This window comes from Orbicella franksi, chromosome 10 (genome assembly GCF_964199315.1).
Source record: "Orbicella franksi chromosome 10, jaOrbFran1.1, whole genome shotgun sequence".
Classification (NCBI taxonomy): domain Eukaryota; kingdom Metazoa; phylum Cnidaria; class Anthozoa; order Scleractinia; family Merulinidae; genus Orbicella; species Orbicella franksi.
Genome location: NC_138154.1, coordinates 9,400,698 through 9,422,371, shown reverse-complemented (window position 1 = coordinate 9,422,371; position 21,674 = coordinate 9,400,698). Strand labels below are relative to the sequence as shown.

Genomic DNA, 21,674 nt, shown 5'->3' with positions numbered 1-21,674 from the left:
TACCTAGGGAACGAGCTGAGCATGAGAAGACTGACAAACAATACAGGATCTTATAACACAGCGTCATCTCAAACTAAACCTAGATTCTCTCTAACTTTCAGCGATGGTTTTATAATTCTCTTAGGCCTAGTAGCAAGAATGGGTGTTACAGGGGGTACTTGAATGTCTCCCTATGTAACGGGAATGTCCTTCCGAACAGGTGTTGCTGCTTTGTCCTCTGCGGGAACTTGGTTCACCATTGGTGTCGGTCGCTCATGTTGCTCCTGCTGATTTGGCAGTGGAGTAAGGTGAATACGGTTTCTTCTTATCTTGCTGGTCGGTGTTTCAACTTTATACGACCGAGGTGTTGATGCTGCTTCAATGAATTTTCCTGACCGCTGAAGGTCCTTGACGAAAACTTCAGTACCCGGTCCAATTAGAGGCAAGGGCTTGGCTTTGTGCCTCGTGTTGAACACTGTTTCCTGCTTCAATTTGCTCATGCTTTCTCGTGCACGCAGGTTATCCAAGTCAGGCCACTGCGGGTTCAGCTGGGTGTGGAATAACGGAACGCTGTTCCTAATCTGCCTTCCCATCAGCCACTGGGCAGGAGAGAACTTGCATGCTAGTGGTGTTGAGCGATAGGCTAGTAATGCTTTAGCAGGGTCTTTTTCCTTTGTTAGAAGATTCTTCACAGTTCTAACTCCACGCTCAACTTCTCCATTTGCTTGGGGAAATCGAGGACTACTTGTGCTATGCTTGAATCCCCATTCCTTGGCAAAGTAAGAGAATTCTGCACTGTCAAACTGAGGACCATTGTCAGATCGCACTTGCTCTGGGATCCCATGTCTTGCAAATATAGACTTGAGTGCTCTAATGACTTCACTTGACTTTGTAGTCTTCTGCATGGCTGCTACTTCCACGTATCTTGAGAAGTAGTCTATAACAATAAGGTAGTCAACACCTTTCAGCTCGAAGAGGTCTGTGGCTAAGATTTGCCAAGGGACGGTCAGGTAAGGGTGTTGTGATAAGCGGTTCAGGCTTGTTGTCCCTTTGAAGAGCGCAACCTCTGCATTGTTGCACCAGATCCTGGATTTCACGGCTGAGTCTTGGCCACCAGACAGAGTTTTTGGCCCGCTCACGACACTTAGTGATTTCCTGGTGTCCTTCGTGGATCTTATCCAGTATCTCAAGACGCATGGAAGAAGGGATCACGATCCTGGATGCTTTCAGCAGAATGTTCTGCACCACAGACAGTTCACCCCTGCTTGACCAATAAGGTTTCATTGCATCGTTTAATGAATACTTGTCAGGCCACCCCTCACAGCAGTACACTTTGGTCTGTCTGCAGATAGGATCCTCCTCCTGTACTTCCATGATCTGCTGTAATCGTGCGTCTGAGGCAGGCAGTGATGAGATCACGCTTCCAGTGTGTGCATGCATTTCGTCATCGTCAATTGTTGACTTCACTGTTTGGCTTCGGGGTTGGAGTCTTGAAAGCGCATCGGCTATGTACATCTTCTTTCCAGGAACATGCTTGATCTCCTTGAAGTGGAATCTCATCAGTCGCATTCTAAATCTTTGAATTCTTGATGGCAGTTGATCTAGTGTGTGAGTACTCAGGAGTGGCACCAGGGGTTAATGGTCTGATTCTACAGAGATTGATTTTCCCACAATGTACTCCCAGGATCGTTCACAAGCCCATGTGAGCGCTAGGGCTTCTTTTTCGATTTGTGCATATCTGGTTTCAGTGGGCGTTATCGCTCGCGATATGAATGAGATTGGTCGCCAGGAGTTGTCCGGCTGGAGTTGAAGAATTACCCCACCTAGCCCAAAGGATAAAGCATCAGCTGCCACTTTGGTTTCCTTGTTTGGATCGTACAGAGCCAGTACTGGAGCTCGTGTGAGGTCAGATTTGATCTGCTCAAATGCTTTCTGTTGGTCACTTCCCCATGTCCATTGGTTCCCTTTGTGAAGAAGGTCTCTGATGCTCTTTGTCTTGTCAGCGAGGTGCTCGGAAAACTTGCTTAGTTGGTTCACCATGCCAAGAAATGTCCTCACTTCTTGCACGTTCTGAGGTGGCGGTAGGTCTGCAATTGCTTGTAGCTTTTCGGGATCTGCCTCAATTCCACTGAAGCTTATAACCTGTCCAAGGAACTTGACTCTGTGCTGAACTGGCATTTGTCTAGGTTGAGTGTCACGCCAGCTTCAACCAGACGCTCGAGTACTGCTTCTAACCTCTGATCGTGTTCAGTCTCATCTTTGCCATGGACTAAAACGTCATCTATGTTGCATTCCACGCCATCTAATCCCTGGAGGATCTGAGTCATATTCTTCTGGAATTTCTCAGAACCAGACCTGATTCCGAAGGGCAACACATTGAAACAGAAACGGCCCCATGGAGTGATGAATGTTGTCAGTGGTCTTGATTCCCACGCTAGCTTTATCTGCCAGAATCCTGAATTGGCGTCAAGTTTAGAGAACACTCTGAAACCTGTCAATCTTCCGAGAGTTGTGTCTACTGCTGGAAGTGGATGGTTCTCCCTCTTGACGTACTCATTCAGCTTGCTCAGGTCGACGCAGACCCTGACCTTGCCATTGCTCTTCGGGGTCACCACCATGGGAGCGCACCAATCAGTGGGTTGGTCAACTCTAGATATGACTCCTGTCTCCAACATCCTGTCTAACTCTTCTTTTGTTTTCTGATACAAGGGGAAGGGTACTTTCCTTGGAACTGACACTTGGAAAGGTTTAGCATCCTCTTTGAGTGTGATACGGTAACTGTCCTTCATGACACCTAGTCCTTCGAACAACTTGGGGTATTTGTCTGCTACTTTACTCTTGTAGTCATCACTGCTCAGGCTGTCAAGTCTGCTTATCAGCTTTAGAAGTTCAGCTGGCTTTCTTCCTAGTAAAGGTCGCTCCAAATCGTCTATTACATACACTTGCTCCTTAGCAATCTTATCTTGCACTTGCAACTCTGCTATGAAAGTTCCTAGACAGCTCAGTTTCCGTTTACATGGACCCATGAGTAGCCTGGTGGTCCTGCTAAGTGATGGAACTGGTTGCAAATTGTGATACAGGCTAGGTAGAATTACTGTTACATCCGCACCGGTATCCAATTTAAATTCTGCTTGCAGTCCATTCAATGAAACTTTAGCTTTCCATGAATCTTCTGTACTTCTTTGGGCAGCAGATAGTTCAGTGAGTTCACCTTGGAAGAACTCTCCTTCTTCTTGTCTCCCACGAAAATTCACTTCACCCACTCTCTTGTCTAATTGAGATCTGCAGGCCTTCGCCCAATGTCCTACTTTGGAGCACTTGTTACATTTCGATTCTCTGGCTAGACATAGTCTCTTTGGGTGTAGTTGACCCATGCACCTTGAACATTGTGCTTCAGGAGTCTTCCCATTTTTAGACTTGGGTGTTTTCTTTTTCTTCTTCATATCTTCTTTAGAATCTTTTCCCTTTCCTTTGGACATACGATCAACATGCGCTGGTGGTGAGTCAGATTTGGTTTCCTGTAGGAACGTTTGCTGCTTTTTAACAGTCTCCGACTGCCTCCTTTTTGTAATTGCTTTCTCTAAAGTCAGCTTGGAATCCAGTTGCAGTTGTTCAGAGAGCTTCTTGTCTTTTATCCCTACCACGATTCTATCAGGGATGCGATCGTCTCTTAGTGTTCCAAATTCGCAGTATTCAGCAAGACAATACAAATCTGTTATGAAATTATCCACTGACTCACCATCTTGTTGACCTCTCAGGTTGGACTTGGCTCTTTCAAATATTACGTTTCTCTTTACCACAAAATGAGCTTCAAACTTGCCTTTCACCACGTTGTACTGCTTTGCTTCTTCAGTTGTCAGTCCGAATGACATTACGATGTCGTCAGCTTCTTCGCCCATCGAATAAATCAAAGTATTCACTTGGCTCTCGCCGTCCTTTTGGTCGAGTCCAGTCGCTTTTCAAAATCGTTCGAAACGCTTGATCCAGCGGGGCCATTCTTTGGGTTTGAAGTTGAACTTTTCAGGTGGTGGAACTTGGTAACTCGCCATGGGTATTTGTTGAACTATGGGCTGCTGTACAGCTGCGGCGACTTGTGGTTGTGCGGCTGGTTGTGCGGCGTGAGCGCCAGCTACGTTCGGCTCTTCAACTACTTGAGGTTGTTCAGCTTGAATTCCGGCCTCGTGTGCACCTTGGTCTCCCATATTTCCGTTTTGTCTGTTTCTTCTTCAGTTTAAAGGCTATTGGGAGCTTCCCGCTGCCACCATGTCGAGTTATTTGGGCTTACGATAGTCTTCAGTGAACAACACGTGTTCACTTCAAGACGCCTCTTTAATAACCAACATGCATCTCGCACGTAACTAACTTGAACAATACTTCATGTAAGCTAACACAACAACGCACAGGCCTAAAACTTGGAGAAGTGGCTTATTTAGTTATCTTCTATAACATCATAATTTCATAGTTTTTTCCACTGGATGGTTTTCGATTTATTTTTTTATTGCGTGACAGTGAAAACGATCTATATCGGACCGGATAAAGAGTAACCTATCTGTCGCAACTGGAACTAATCAACAAACTACAGCCAATGAAATATAGCTGTTCCCACGGTTAATAAGGCGATTTAAAGTCGTGTTCGTGAACATACAAAAGCAACTGAGAACTATAAGCCACAAGGTAGTCTTCAGGTGCTCAGACTTGTTCAGACTACAACGAAAACCACGAGGTGCGCGAAAGTCTTTGCGCATTGACGTATGGCATATGACGTCATTCAAAATGGCGACGAAAACATCTCAAAATAGGTCACCCTTGACACCACAGGACACCCAAGATTATGAACTTCGTTCTTCGAACGCAAAAATTAAAATAACGTTTGACACATTCTTAAGTGAAGTACATAAAGGTAGAAATCACATTTATTTAAAGAATGCTCACCTTTAAACGTGTTAAATACCTGCTAGTTTAAGTGATGACTTGAACCTGCGGCATTTCTCCTGATACTCACAACGTGTTCTCCGTTGTACGTTTGCTGTGCCTGCGTGAGCAGGAAGAAAGATAATATGAATTGTTATTCACAAGTCAAGGCAAAAAAATCCAGAAAGTTTGTAGTTCTAAAATTGTAGGACTAGGAACGTGATGAAGTCTTCTTATGCTGCACACCTTAAAAGCCCCACAAAAACAGATCGGGTGAAATATTCAACTTGTCCAAATCGGATGAAACGTTTTTATTGATTAAATCTAGCAGGTGGACAGCAGTCTCTACACTGACAGAGCGACAATGCTATTGTATCGTTATAATGAACTCCCACAAGTTTTTTAGGTCACCCAAACTACTCTTTGTATCAATTTATACTCTTTTGTCCCTATGATGACCTGTTTAGGTACAAAGACTGTCTGAAAAAGTGAAAATTGAGGACAACTACTCACCCAAAGAGGTTGTTGTAAAAATAACAATTTATTCATAGCAAATCTATATACTCGAGCACGCCAACACCATTAATAAAACGGATCTGTACCTCGGGTAGTTCTGGTTTCTTTAAGCTCGAGGAGAACTCGTTTCGCTGCCTCTTGAATTGCCTGGTTACCACTTTTGCTTAAACGAGTCAGCTCTTCCATTGCGTTCGCAGTTTCTTTGATCTTTGCCTTTCCCTTAGAGGTCTTTGCAATAATCCACAGCGTGTTGGCAGCGCATTCTTTTTCAGTTGCAGCGCCTTTAACGATGAGTGATATGAGCAGGGGAAGTGCATCTCTATCCAACATAGCCTCCATATTCTTCTCGTTGACTACCAAGTTACTCAAGCCGTCTGCGATTTCATGACACGACCATGTGGCACCCTCTGAATTGAATTCTAGGTTCGACTGACCCAATGCACTGCTCAACATACCAATAAGGTAGCTTATTACCTGAAGCACAACAAGATGGGAAATTATGCTTTCGAAATGTGAATCATTCAAATAACATTTTAAGGGAACGGTTTTCCTGGGTGCACACTACCATTCTTTTGCGTCGGTACTACAAACCCACTAGGCGTACCTAATATAACTGTAGCTCTATTACAATTACAAGAAAGAGGGAACAAAGAATCAGAAAATTGTAAACTTACACCAAAAAACATCACTGTTCTGCCGCTTTGCAGCAAAAGATACACTACACTTTGACCACTTTGAGTGTTAAAAAAAAAAAAAATTTACCTTAACTTTATCATGACACCTCCAAATTCCCCAATTCTGATCACCCTGAGTGTATCAAACTTCGCCAGGAGAATACCACAAAACTCATTCTAAAAGAAGCCAATTTCTGAGACTAACGTTTGTTTGTAGGACTCCCCTTTTAATTTACTTTGGTACTCATCAAAATACATACTCTGCTCTCGGCTTCCAACAGCTTTTTCTCCTCCTCTGAAGTGATGTAGGCAAGTGTCAATATAGCTGGTACAACAATTTTCAAGTCATCAGCTTTGAGAAATGGGGCAATCCTCTCCTTTGCTCGCAGGTCACAGAGAATTGGACGATTTTCCGAAGCTTTAGAGCAGTTGTGAAGTGTGTTGATAGCAGAAGACACAAGATATTTTGTTCTCTGTTTTGAGAAAAAAGAAATGATTATGTGCCATCAATTTCACGTGATCAAATCAAACGAAATAAGTCTTTAACTTTTAAATGACCAAGTAGGTAGAAGCAAAGTATGGACACATAAAAATGCTTTAAGATTCTACGTTACCTCGTTTTGAGAACTGCTTGTGCCACACGTGTCCAGATCGTTCAACATAATCATCAGCGCCTCACTTCGTCCCAAACCCCTGGCCATTTTTAAACTTACAAACGAGTAGTTCCAGAACACGCTGCGAACCACGTACATCCCCACCCAGCCATCTCGAGTCTCCATTCCGACATCCATCAGACGAAGAAGAAGCTTGGTCAGGTGATGTGGAGCACCAATCTCGGATAAGTGGTCACCGTACTTTTGTTGCAGTTTTCTGTCATCTATCTCCATCAAAGGCTCTAGAATATCTTTGGCGACTTTTCCTGTTATGGACAGCATATCGCCGAAGGAGCCTTCTTTCAGAATGCTTATGGTGTTGTTCATGCGCACCATAACTGACACAGAGTCGACTTTCTCCTTATTACTGCTCTGAGTTTCCGCTGTGCCACCTTAGAGACATGTCGAGTAACATTTCAGAAGGTTAGCACTATTGTTTTATTCACGTCATCTTTTGAATAACAATAGAGAGTTTAAGCATGACGTTTACGGCAGACGGCAAATGGCAAAGATAACATCTGATTTTTCATTCTTTTCTTCTAATCCTTAAATAAATCACACAAAAATAGAAAAGTGTCTCCTACTATTCACCGCAAATACAAATATTTTAACTCTACTGTACAGACAGCTGAAGACAGACGGCAAAAATGAAATTTTTGCCGTTTGCCGTTTGCCGTAAACGTCACGCTTAACCTCTCGAACATTTAGAGAGGAAGCCACATTAGCCCTTTCTAGTTTTCATGCCGGTTCTGCATCCAGCTTGAAGCGGAATTTGGAAATGATGGTCTTTAAAAGGGAGGAAAACCGGAGAACCCGGAAAAAAAGGCTCAGAACAAGGCGAAAACGAGCAACAAACTCAACCCACATAGGACACCAGGATGGGAATCGAGTTGAGGCCACATTTGGGGCCACCCCTGCTCCCCGTTGACACATGCTTTGACAAAATGAACAAAACGAAGAAGTTCAGTTGCTTACGTATTTTGTAGCTGGAAAATAATTTGTTGATTTTCAGTTAAATGCGTACACTTGAGCTTCTTCTCCTTTAGCTAATTAGAGCACAAAATCTTAACTGATTCTTTCTTAAACTTAATGGTCTAATATGTCAAATTTGAAGTTTGACAGCTCTTCAATGTTAATTTTTTTTTCATTTTTTTTTTCTTTTCAAGCAACTATAGGCATGGAAAAACTCTGCCAGTAAGAACCTAGTAAATCATACTATCAACAGCAAACTTGTGGTTACACTAAACCTCACATTCAATTTCGTAGATATTCTCGGGAAACGCGATTTTGACCCCTGGCGTTTTCAGTGGTTACTGATATGATCAGAACTTGTCCCATGATATTCTTTTCGACAACCTTTAACCAATGGTATACTTCACCGGGGATGAAATAATAAAACCCCATACCAGTTATAGTTACTTCTTCAGCCTGGCCAAATACATCCACGACGCCATAAAGTACTGACGGGATGGTTTTTATCTTTTTGCCGACATCTACGCCATTGATGAAAAAATGCAGAAAATTATCTGACATACGCATTACTCCTACTCGGTCACCAACCTGTTAAAAGAAAGAAATGGCAGTGTTAAAAAGATACAAATAAAAGAAACGAATACAGAAGAACAATCTGCCCAGTAATGCAAAGGGAAATTGGTCCACGAGTTTTTCTTAAGCCTATATTTTAGGGGTTAAGTGTTTAATCAATAGCAATAAAAAACACTAAAATTGCAAGAAGGATTCATTTTGAACAGAGAACTTCGGTCCTCGTCGTTATGAAGACAGCATTTCTCCGGTCGGAAAGTCGTTTTACTGTTTTAACAACGTTAGTGTAAGGTTACTGTAGACCCTCAGGGGTGCCTTCCGGGAAAATCTTTCTCTGCGCGCTGCTTTAGAGAAAACCTCGGTAAACTATATGTCATTGTAAAACTAATAGACTGTAAAATTTGGCAATAACAATATATTTTGCCAGTTTTGTTTTGGTAGGGGGGCGCAAGCCTTTAGACGCACAAATGACCGTACCTGCTAAACTGTGTTACCAGCCGTTGTGATGCCGCGGACAGCCAAACTGACTGGACTATATCACTTAGGAGATGATGGGCTAACAAAGTGTGTGAGGCTTTTTCGATCTTTTTATTGGTTGCGTAGAAAATCCCTTTTAAAGTTGGACAATAGAAAATTTTCTGACTGCTGTTACTCGAGGGGACGTCACAAGAAAAATATTTCGATTTTCGTAAAAGCCTCACACACTTTGGTGCGCTAATATCTGACGAACATTTTGGCCAAGTTGCGTTAAAATCTGATAAATCTACAAACACTGTTAATTCATTTGAGTAATTAACCTCGAGTTTTCGGCTTCGATAGAAATTTTTAGTTTCGCACATGCCGCCAACCGATGAAACGCAACATAGACCTCCCCAGCGAGTTTCGTGACAAAGAAGGCTACAGAAACGCTTCCCAGGAAAGGTGCATTGTTTATATTTATAGTAAATATAACATTTGGGAAGGCAAAGTCTGGCGTGAAACATTCAGCAGCTGATAAAACATCGAATCAGCAGATAAACTGAAAAGAAGGAAAAGCGGAAAACAGAAACGATAGCGGAATAGCCTTTGAATAGGCCTACTCGGCGAGCCAAGCTGATTGCGGAGATTTGACTTATACACAGACATTAAAACTAAACGTGTGATTCACCGGCCTGTTTGTTGTACTAGAATATGGAAAAGCTCTCTTCGAAGCAGAGAATAGGAGCATCTGCATGAAAAGGCTGCCATGTCAGACATCAGCGATTAAATCCGCGGCATTCTCCTTGTGTGCCAGAAGAGGGTAGCGACGAAATTTTCTTCGATTTGCGCTTGCGTTCAAACTTGGTAAGGCAAAGACCGTACAAAATCGCCTTGTAATATATCGTTTACATATGAGAGACAGATGCAGTCAACAAAAGCGTAGATATCTGTGTGGGAATTACAAGGCGCAAGGGGTTAACAGAAGAAGCAAAATATAAGTCTGTGGATGAGATTGCCGCGAAAATTGTTATGCTCAACTCAGTGGTTGGCACATTCTAATTGGCTTATCACAGTTTGCGGATCGCTGACTTGTTTTTAAAAATCACGTTTTTGTGGATAACTCATTCACGTTTTGAGTTGTTAAAGTAATTTTTTTAATAAAATTTAGAGCAAGTATTAGTTTTGATTTTGGCGTGAAACAAAATCGGCCCTGAGCGTCTACCATAACCTTAACCCATGTCAAACCCTTTTTTGTATATCATGAATCCTGCTTGCATTTTTAGTAGTTTTGATTGCAATTGATTGAACAAATTTTTATATCATGGCAATCAAACTTATATGGCGTGTAAAGCATCCGGAATTGGTCACTGAAATGATAGTCACGTGTCAATCATGACGTCACATCATGCTACAACGCCGTCACACATGTTAAAATGTCCGAGATTTTAGATTTCAAAACATTTTCAGAACAGTTCCCGTTCCAAGCAATTTACTCTTCTCGTCAGATCTAGATAAGAGGATTATTTCTTATTTAAAATCTGGTTCATTCAATTTGTAGAAAAGAGAGTCACAGATTCTTCCCGAGAAAACTTGCAACAAGTTGTCCTGTAATAAGAATAAAGAGCAAAGCACTTTGACCACGTTGTTGTCAAATCATGATTCTCTTGGTACAATTCTGGGTCAAAAATATTTTCTTGAGAGTATAACATACCGACAAACTGTCCAGGTCTTTTGATATTGTTGTCATCTCTTCCCCATTGTGAACGATTTTATCGCTACTGAGTACAAAAGTTGTTCCTTGTGCCATGGAGGTTATTGTCGAAGGGAGCTCCACGTTTTCTGGAGAAACAGTCGTGGCTCCAACATCTAGACTGCCATACCACTTTGATACTTTGCTATCCAAACGAACTTCAAATAGCTCATCAACTTGCAGAGGCTGGCTTGTTAAAAGCACCCCGTGATTGAAATGCTGTAGAGCGCTGCAAGTGAATGACATTGATGAGGCCAAACGTGCAGCATAAAAATTAGCAATACTTGTACTTCTAAGGTAACTCTAAATATGAATTATTCTTGGGTGGCTGAAACACCTGTATTTGTGTTTATTAAGGCTCTAAGGATATGGCGGTACATAGGTTTAGCGGAACAATGGCTCCTAGATATGGATTTTGATCGTGACACTTTCATGTGGGTCTGCCATATTTTCAATATTTCCTTACTCGATTCTCTTTGCTTTCTTCCCGTCAAGCGTCACTGCTATGTTTTCTCCACAACTGTCATGAAACGTGTAACATTCCGAGGCATTTACTGGGCCGTTAGAGGCATTTGGGGCCTGGGGGGGGGGGCGATCGGAGTCCAACTGATTGTGGTGGGGTCTCGACTGTGGGAGACTTGGGCGATGACGGTACTTTCTCGTTTGCTGCTTGTAACTTGGCTAGAAAGTTGTCTTTGCAGAATAATAGAAAAGATGGAATTGTTAGTGCAGAGCGAAAATGAAAAGGATATAAACGAACCCGAAGTACCCGAAGAGAGGGTGATTAGAGTTACTAATAGCGCTCCTGGCAGATTTCTGAAAGTCAGGCTATAGACGGCGTTTCTTTGAAACTTTATTTTCTCAAAAGTGTGCGTTATGGACTATAATCCAGTTGTCTAGTTTCTTCGCTTAAGTGCTATATATATACAACAAATTCTCTTGTCTCCCTTGATAAAATGCTAGACAGCAACACCTCGGAAAAACTGAGTCTTATTATCTGACAATGCAGAGAATGAAGAGATTCCCCTAGCGCCGCAAAAGCTCTCTTCGGAAAAGGGGAAAAAGATGAAAAAAGAAAAAAGTTACTGAAAACTTGCGTTGATGTCTTATCTGACTTACCTCCTCGTCCCAGATACTTCATTTTAATGTCACAATTCCCATACACCGCACTAGCGCATGGGTACAAAGGCTCCAGAGGATGACGGGGCAAATTACGAAACGCCACCCCGAGGTGAGTGTCTTCTGTGGCAAAGCTACGTAAACAAATAAGTAACACCAAACCAAAACAAGTTACACCAATTCAACAAAAAACAACGATGATAACTAAAGGTTAGTCAGCTGAGACTGATATATCCATAAATTGCTACACTCTGCTAACGAGAGGCAGAAAGGGTAAGTGCAAAAGGAAAGGGCACAACAATAATTCGAAGGTTGATATCGGGAGGAGAAGTGCATGAGCAAATTTAATGAAAGCGTTAGAAACAAAAGAAAAGAAGGATATCCAAAAAATAGTTTACAATTAAAAGACCAAATCTTTAAAGATGTTTACGAGTTAACAGAGAAAAGAGTAAAGAATAACGAGTAAAGGGAAAACGAGTAAAGAATTAAATAGATAGTTTATGGTTGCAGATAAGAATCTTCAAAGATAGTTAAGCAAAAAGCAGCATTTAATTTCGAGTGACCTTACTCGTGATAAACAAATCGGACTCCCGCTGCGCGGTCGTCCGATTTTGTTATCACTCTTATGATAACAGACCCAATTGGACTCCACTTAGTCCTATTACCATTACTTATTACACGAGTTGACTATTTACCTAAGAGTACGATTGTCCATGTCCAGTATACAATACACGGTATCTGGAACGAAGAATCCAGGATTATTTGCTGGGTACGGGGACTCTTCCCCAGAATGAAAGGACACCTTCTTGCTCAGATTCCAGCCCCACGACTCTGAATTAGATCCTATCAGTGGAATGTAACCGAGCGACTGGAGCGGGGCCTGGGGAAGGGTGATTCCAATGACTGCGTGGGAACCGCGCTCGTCTCGTTCCCAGGTTATCTCCCACACATGTCGGCCTTGTCTGTATCCTTTCTTTCCTGTTCAGGGTACAAAATAATTTAACATTGATTTACATAATTTACCGCCATATTGTTGCGAAAATACATATGGGTTATTCACCAAGCGTGAGGTCTAGATGGCTGGATATTGGCCATGTTCTCTTTTTGCGTGTTTATGGAACGAGACGAAGTCGAAGTCCATAAACGAACATAAAAGAACCAGGCCAATATCCAGCCGCCTTGACCGAACGAGCTTGATCCCTGATAAAGGATTTGTAACATGGGATGAAACACCAAACTAGTGACACAATTTCAATTAGTGCAAAGTATGACTGATAGCTCTGGCGCAGTAGTCAGACAGGTCCCAGAGCCCCTGCCCGGTTCACCCTCGGGTTGTATTTTCCCCTTGCAGAATATGATCGGACAGAAGAAACCTTGATAATTCATAATCTAGCAGTGTACTTGCTTCATGATTGTATTTTCACTCAAGGTACAAAATAACTTACAGTTACTGTTTGTCACGACAGCCTTTAAATTTTACTCAAGTGTTTTTACATTGAATTTCGTTCATTTCAAATTCAATATAAATACGTTGAAGAAGGAAATGTGACAATTTAGCTTTTCACGCCAACTTTGTAACTTGATACTTTCGATTTCCTCACAAAGGTAAGTAAAGTGAAACCATTGCTTTCTCCATCAGCAGATGATATTTGTTGAACCAACCAAGGGGTGGTTCCAAAAGACACGTAGTCACAGCAGCGTTTTTACACTAAAAGGGATAGGTGTCGCTACCAGAAAAACAACTGTCGTCCTCGATCACTTCACTTGGCAAAAATCGCGTGCCTCTGGGCAAGAAAACGGAATGTGTGACCCTAACGATGCACGAACTCATGCGTCTTACATGTTGGGTTCTACAACAAGGGAAAGCACTTAACGTTTGTGTGTGATCCCGTATGAAATGTATCGTCGGCCCAATGTATAGTCGACACAAAAGCTAACTAATCTGTGCATGAGTTTAGAACAAATTAATTTTGTTCTAAAGAGACCCGTACCACAAGGAAAGCAAGTGCTTTCCTGAAACAAATATTTAGTTTTGATGTTTATTAGTGAATTGAGGTAGGCATAACAAGTGTTACGTAATGCACACAGGTACTTATCCCACCCGAACCCTTTCCTACAATGCTAATTAATTAATTGAAATTAATTAATTAAACAAACATTAAAGTTTGCAATTTAGCGCCATAGCGCCATAGTACCATAGTGCCTTACTGCCTTAGCGGAAAGCAGCCCCCAAAAGCATCCCAACAGTGCACTCTGCACTAAAAATGATCTTTGTACTTGTTCATCTTCAAGAGCTGAAAGGGAAGCCAGTTGCATGCAAAAATCAATGGAGCGTGCACCTTTATCCTGATTGGATGAATGCAGAAATACAATCATTTGATTGGTTTACATTTTCGACGAGTAAATATCTAACTTCTGAATGGGATTAACAAAATGAACGAAACCGCTCGAAGCAAATTCGAAAAGCTTTCGGAAACTCAAAAATGTTTCAAAATGGCTTCAATTTTCAACACTTAAGTTCTAAAGAAGGTTTAACCATTAGAGCAAGACGTGTTCATGCCATCTGGCCGTCGCTTTGTCCCATCCTTGGGCGCTTGGAAAAATTATTACTCGTCTCTGTGGCGCTGCTAGGCTGTCGTATTCACCAGACTCGAAAAGCTTGTCTACCTCGGCCTCTATCAGCTCACGGGCGACTTGTGGTCTGTTCTCTCTACCATGCTCTACAACACGTTGTCGGCGTCTGGCACTTAAAACTTCTTTTGAGAGCTTAACGTTGTCTCCCTCAATAATATTCCCATTTGAACCTCTTTCGTTCAGGCTCGTACTCTGTGCCGTCTAATTTCTCTACGAGTTTATAAAAATTTGCACAACAGCAAATTTAGTTCTTCCTCTGGTATGTCACACAGTTCCCTATTCTTTTTTCTTGGAAATAAAACCGCTTCCATGCCTTCAAGTTACTTTGTGTTTTTACTTAAACACGAAGCCACACTTTAAAAGGGCATAAGCTCCTCCCGCTAATTTTGAATTCACCCAAAAAATGCTTGCTTCACGCTCTGACAGTATTTTACAATACCCACTGGGATCGGACTTGACATTACAAATATAGTTACACCATGCTATTTCGAACTCGCAGGGGAAACGAAAAATTGTTCGACATACTAGGGGTTCGAAATAGCCAATAGTAAATATCTGAAGAGGGAATTCGAGGGAAGTAGTTTTGAGTTCGAAATGAGGGGGAATTCGAAAAAAGCAAGTTCGAATTAGCTGGGTCCAACTGCAAACAATTATTCACATAGACATTGCGAACGGTAGAATAATATCAGTTGTTATCAAATTTTCAGCCTCCGATATTGCGTTCCTAGCGTGCTGATTGGCTAACTCAATCTCGGTTACCAGCCATTATACCTGTGTTTGACCTTACATGGAAACTGACTGCGCCAAATGACGCCAAGCTCAACAATTTGTTCGGGAAGCAAAATTTCCCGAGGACAAATTGTCGGACGAAAGTCGATTTTGCGAGCTTTGTACCGAAAAAATACAGGAACTAATGGAAAATACTATACCTACAATGACGAAGAAAGCTACAAACTTTGGTATGAGGTTATTTAATGGTACGTATCTCAACTCTTCCGTGCATCAAAATATGAGGCACTGATAATCGTTACATAACAACAACAACAACAAAGTTTGCCTTTAAAATGTTCAGAATGGCTTGTAAGACCTTGTTCGATTAAGCTTTCGGCGAAGTCAATTGAAGAAATGAGCTTCGACGAGCTTAATGTGACCTCAAGAATTTACACGTGCGCGAGGAGAAAGGACGGAAGTTTCTACGAAAGCACTTCAATTAAGTAGATAAGACCACAATAAGACCTTTTCAACAATCGCTGATCCTGCTTATACTGATCAAGCAAATAAATTTGTAACACACTTCAGGAAGACAGGTAATATTGCCGGTGTAGTCCATAAGAAACCAATTTCCAACGAGCAGATTAAGAAATTGTACGACAGCGGCGAGTTTGGACCGGCCAAGAGCAAAAATCCCGCACAGCTACAGAGGAAGATCTAGTCTTACCTCGGTAGGCTTTTTTGGCCGAAGAGGACGAGAGAATCAACGCAAGCTAACGCCAACAATTCTGTCACTGCAAAAAACCCCTCAAGGGGTTGTGTACTTTGAGCTAAACCGAAGTCGGCACGGTTCTTTACCAGCCACGAAAAACCATCAGGGTGACCTCGAAATTCTGAAGATAGTTTCTGTCCCTGGCTCTGAAACTGGCCAGCAAACAGCTCCGCACATCCAGTTCGAAAGGCCAGGGCAGTTGCGGCAAGGGAAAGCTGAAAGAGTTCTTGTCAAGAGCAATTTTAGCACAACGTCTGTGTCACAAGGCGATCAAAGTTTTCCGCAGTATTTTTACCACTGCAATGCACAAGTGCGCAATTATTACTCTTCTCGATGGATCAAACTTGAACGCTTTTCAAACTCTCTGACGAGGGTTGTATCTCCTTGATTTGGTAGACGTTCCTTGAATTCTACATGATTGTAATTTTCGTTCAGCAGACTCGCTTGCTTCGCTTTCAATTCAAATTTTTCGTTTAACAAAGTTTGCAAACGACGCGCAATTCATGTGATTTCCCACTTGTTGTTATTTTTGCCACATCAACCTCCGGTCGTTTTGTAAAATTAAAACCCAATAAAATACAGCTGCAATTTTCAAGTATATAAGTGTACATAATTTAATAATAAAATTTAATAAAACAATTATTCCATTCGCGCTTGTTGGATATGAGCTTGGTTATAGCCAACTCGGCTCTACGGGCCTCGTTAGCTATTTACCATCTCATATCCAACGCGTGCTCACGGAATAATTGTTAAATAATCCCCTTGTAAACAAGATTCCCTGAAATAGAGACAAGTAGAGACAGCAAAGACACTTCAATTCACTTACTGCTTACATTTCGTGTGTTCAAATCACCCGCCATTTTGAATTTTCCAACCTGAATCCAGCCTACGTTTGCGGTTTCGTTGTGCAGCCTTCTACTGCCCTGCAAGTCCAGGACACCCTCAGATTTTTCCCACGTGGGTTCTTATTTCGACTTAATTGCGTTACGAATATATTGACGAGAAACTTGACAGGGTTACTCTTTCTGAAAGTGAAGCCTGGCGGTGATTGACGAACACATACATGTTAATCTAACCAATATTTTACTACAACGCTTAAAAAAATGCTTTTACGTCTGGTCTCAACTGGCTAAGAGTAAAGTGACCGAGTGAACAACATGGGTGTAAGCTCTCCAACAATCTGAAAAACTAAGGAAATCAACAGAAAAATATTAAACGTAAACAGTAGGGAGTAGCAACGTCACGACTGTGTCAATTTCAGTGGGATGCACTCTGTATATTGCCATGGTTACATGTTAGTTTAGTACCTCTTATGCCGTCTGTAGTAAAAGGTGAAGGAAGTCTTCTGGCAGTCAATCTGTCGCTCAAGACTTTAAACATAGGCGAACAATCCTCGGGATCCCACGCATGCTCAATCTGTTCCTCAGTTATTTCAAGGAGTTCGTCCAGAATAGAACGTTCAAATAAAGCTGCCTCCATCCGTCTATGCTGGAGAGGAATAGAATGCTCGGCACCCATTTCTAAAGAGCAAAATATAGCACTGCTATTACGGAGGCAATCAACAGATTTCACAGGGCCTCACAGAATACCACTTTTTAGTGAAGTGAGCCCCTTGTATAAAGACCATTATTATTATTATTATTATTATTATTATTATTATTATTATTTCTGTTTTCTTAATTTTTTCTTTTTTTCTTCTTCTTCTTCTTTTTGTCCCATTAGATTTTTCCATTATTTCTAATATTTCTATTATTTTTCTAATTTTTTCTATTATTATTATTACTATTATTATTATTATCATATTAAACAAACTTAATATGACAACAAGATATTCGATGATGATGGAAATTGTTACCTTTATTTCTAAATTTTTAAATATTTCAAGGTATGTTATAGTTCCAGATATCAACCTCTCTATTCTCTCTATTTTAGCAGCGAGTTGGGCAGACAGAAGCTAAACCAGCTAGTCAAGTACAAGTCATTCTGGGTTGTCGTGCTAATGTTATCCATGGCTGCCAGTCCGTTACCCCTGTTATTATAGACAGATGGGAAGCCGAAACATTGATTAACATAACTTCACATATCTTCCCTGTTTGCCAGAGATTTATCCTTAGGGATTTCATTTGATCACTTGTCTCACGTCACCGCGACTGCCTCCCAGTGAATATAACTAATGGGCAAGACTGGCCAAGACTGAGACGAATTTCTACCAACAATGAACTGAAAATTCGAATTCTACACGAGGTGACTTTTGTAAATTTCCGGTTTTCCTAGAAAGCCGTAATAGAAAACTTTCGTGAAATTGATGACATTTTTTAGGTACTCTTAGTGATCTACTACATGGAGAAAACTTCATTTAAATTTCAGCTACGCTCCTTTCTAGCGTAACCAACTAATTCTTACAAAAGTCTTCTCAAAGTTTGACGTTTCAATGCTATCTTTTGCCGTCAATGTTTCATTTTCTATTTCTATCGGAAAATTGGCGCTGTGAAATGAATTATTCAATTCAACGACAAATCATTTTAACTTTGTATTAAAAACTTTGATTGTTTGTAAAGAAATGCAAAAGGAACGTACTTATTCATTAAGTGGGCTTATATCCGCTTTTCCTAGAAAGTCACAATAGAAACATTCTGTGAAATTGATGACATGCATTTTTTATGTTCTCTTTCAGCGATCTACTATGCAAAGAAACCTTAACATATCCCTCGCTTCTTTAGGTAATAATAATAAAGTAATAAACTGATCACACCAAAATTACGAATGTTATGTAGCATAAGCCGTCACTTCAGCGTGAATAAGCGGTCAGTCTCAATGGGAGCAGCCACCAGGCTGAAACTGGGCCCCGAAGTCATGCATGTCGACTACTGTTGTACCGAAAGTTAAATTATAAGAGACACATTTCAACTATCCCTCGGCATTGAAATAAACCAAATTGTTTAAAAGGGCTTACTCTCCATATCAAAGATTGCTATATTCATATATCCTTTGACCATCCTGGTGGTTTTGGCTTCGAAAGCGAAATAAATTATGTATCACTTAGACAGTTTAACGATGAAAATAAACGGACCTGACAACTAAGTTCTACCGCTCAAGTGTGATATCCAAATTGGTGTAGATCTCTTAAGTAATTCCATGACCGAGAGCTAATGACAGCCGTAAATAGGCCAACCTGAGCGCTATTTCGGCAAACCTGAGTGATATTTTGATAGGTATAAATATAGGCATTAGTCTGCAGTCTGCAAATATAACACGCCAAATCCAAACTGATTTCATCCTACTAAACTGTTTCCAATTATCACACTTACCTATTTTAAGGTCTTTCAGCCTTAACTTTCTGTTTTGAGGCGATGAACATCAAAGCGAAACCCGTCTTGTTGATTACGAGTGTAATATACTTCCCAACTCAAATACGTTTTCGATTGGAGGAAAACGTGTCACGTGTCGTGGGTCAGAACTCACTTACTCCCTTAAGAAACAACAACATGCATGAACTTTCGACTCGCACGTGATCAGGGCGTGCTCCTTGAAACTGCGGCAAGCCGGCGTAAAGCAAACGATTTCTTTGCAGTTTTTTTTCTACTTTTGAGTTGGGAGGTACAACAAAACACTTAATGACTGGTGGCCCCGCGGGAAACAATGAGTTTTGTTTCCCCTCGACATCAGAGTTCCCCTCGGCGTCGCCTCGCGCTCGGGGAACACTAAGGGTCTCGAGGAAACAGTCATTAAGTGCTTATTGTACCCCGATCCAGGCCTTTGCAACATAATTTTTCAGCTAAGGCATGGAAATCAACTGCAAAGTGAAAGTGCCTCATCCAAAGAGCGTTGAATCACCCAAGAAAGAAACGGAAACACCGAGAGAATATAAAATAGTTAAGAATGATAAGTTCCGTTTGCCTACGGACATGACGTGGACGTAGTCAGTAACACCCTGAGCGACTTTCCAGGTATATCAATTTCAGTCTACGCTCCTTTCTAGCTGATAGTCTCAGCGTAACCAACTAATACTTACAAAAGCCTTCGCAAAGTTTGACGTTTCAATGCTGTGTTTTGCCGTCAATGTTTCATTTTCTATTTCTATCGGAAAGTTTGCGCTATGAAATGAATTATTCAAATACAACGACAAATCAGTAGGCTGGGCTTGTTAGATACCGTAAAATCCCACTTTAAAACCCTGGGCCTATATAACTTCATAACGGGTTTTGGGTACGCTTATAAACGGAGGGGGCGGGCTTATATCCGGAGGGTCATATGGGCGGAATAACAAAAATGTTTAGGAACGACTAGATAAAACGTATCTGAGAAACGAATTAAAGCTAAAAACATACCATTACATTTACAGCTATTACATTTATATAATACATTTATTGTGCGTCACAATAAACGGAGAATTTATTTCAAAAAAATCTATAAAACACTCATGCGACTGGAACACTTGGAACGGAACAAAACAAAAGTCAAAAAACTACAAACTTAGCTGTTTGCCGTGAAACAGCCCTCTGGGTAGAAACAACAAAGCTCATACGGTATTTTTATTTTAACTTTATATTAAAAATTTTGATTGTTTGTAAAGAAACGCAAAAGGAACCTACTTATTCATTAAATGGGCTTATATCCGCTTTTCCTAGAAAGTCACAATAGAAACATTCTGTGAAATTGATGACATGCATTTTTTATGTTCTCTTTCAGCGATCTACTATGCAAAGAAACCTTAACATATCCCTCGCTTCTTTAGGTAATAATAATAAAGTAATAAACTGATCACACCAAAATTACGAATGTTATGTAGCATAAGCGGTCACTTCAGCGTGTATGAGCGGTCAGTCTCAATGGGAAAAGCCACCAGGCTGAAACTGGGCCCCGAAGTCATGCATGTCGACTACTGTTGTACCGAAAGTTAAATTATAAAAGACACATTTCAACTATCCCTCGGCATTGAAATAAACCAAATTGTTTAAAAGGGCTTACTCTCCATATCAAAGATTGTTATATCATCAAAAGAGTCATATATCCTTTGACCATCTTGGTGGTTTTGGCTTCGGAAGCGACATAAATTATCATTTATGACAGTTTGGCGATGCAAATAAACGGACCAGACATTTAAGTTCTACCGCTTAGGTGTGATATTCAAATTGGTGAAGATTTCTCAAGTAATTCCATGATCGAGAGCTAATGATAACCGTAAATGGGCTAAGCTGAGCACTATTTCGGCAAACCTGAGTGATATTTAGATAGGCCTAAATATAGACATTAGTCTGCAGTCTGCAAATATAACACGCCAAATCCACACTGATTTTATCCTACTAAACTGCTTGCAATTACCACATTTACCTATTTTAGGGTCTTTCAACCTTAACTTTCTGTTTTGAGGCGATAAACATCAAAGTTAAAGCCGTCTTGTTGATTACCCGTGTACTTGGCAATTTTCAAAGCTTTTTTTCTCTAAAGTGCGGTAGTTTATTTCCAGATCAAAACTATTTTTTTATCAGTCTGTTTTAAAGTCTTAAAAAATACGCAAATTCGTATTTGGCAAGTTAAAATCCTGTCGCGTGAGCTTTCTCACGACCTTAACCTAATTTCCTAATTTGCACAATTGTAGTTTTTCCGGGAAAAAATTGACTCTTGATTTGTGACATGTTGCAGGCGTTTATTGGCTTCTTTACAATGACTAACAGAAAAACATAACTTTTTCAGGTAAATTGCCATACTTCATCTGCGTATTTTGTCATTTGGTATAGGTGAAAATCCCCTCCCGTAGGCTTTCTTCAAATTTGACTAATTTGCATGTTGTCGATTTTTTCCGGGAAAACTTCTCGTATGTGTTGATATTATATACAAGCGATGATGACGCTACACGTAATGAAAAAAACTTTCTATAAGTTCTTGTTTTTACTGAAAACCATTGTTGTTTCGATCTTGCAGACGTTGACAGTCCACAAATTTGGGACGAGCAA

General features: G+C 40.8%; 1 pseudogene across 1 annotated transcript in view; it reads right to left on the bottom strand.

The window, feature by feature from the left end:
• Positions 1-17,312, bottom strand: part of LOC145500957 (neuralized-like protein 4) — a 28,824-nt pseudogene extending 11,512 nt beyond the window's left edge. Inside the window, exons 1-10 of the transcript XR_014051168.1 lie at positions 17,028-17,312; positions 12,299-12,581; positions 11,604-11,737; positions 10,951-11,177; positions 10,446-10,713; positions 8,140-8,293; positions 6,695-7,125; positions 6,341-6,553; positions 5,493-5,880; positions 4,931-5,011 (exon numbers count right to left, since the gene is read on the bottom strand). The product of XR_014051168.1 is annotated as a neuralized-like protein 4 (transcript). The remainder of the gene's footprint in view (positions 1-4,930; positions 5,012-5,492; positions 5,881-6,340; positions 6,554-6,694; positions 7,126-8,139; positions 8,294-10,445; positions 10,714-10,950; positions 11,178-11,603; positions 11,738-12,298; positions 12,582-17,027) is intronic.
• Between the last annotated feature and the right edge of the window lie 4,362 nt (positions 17,313-21,674).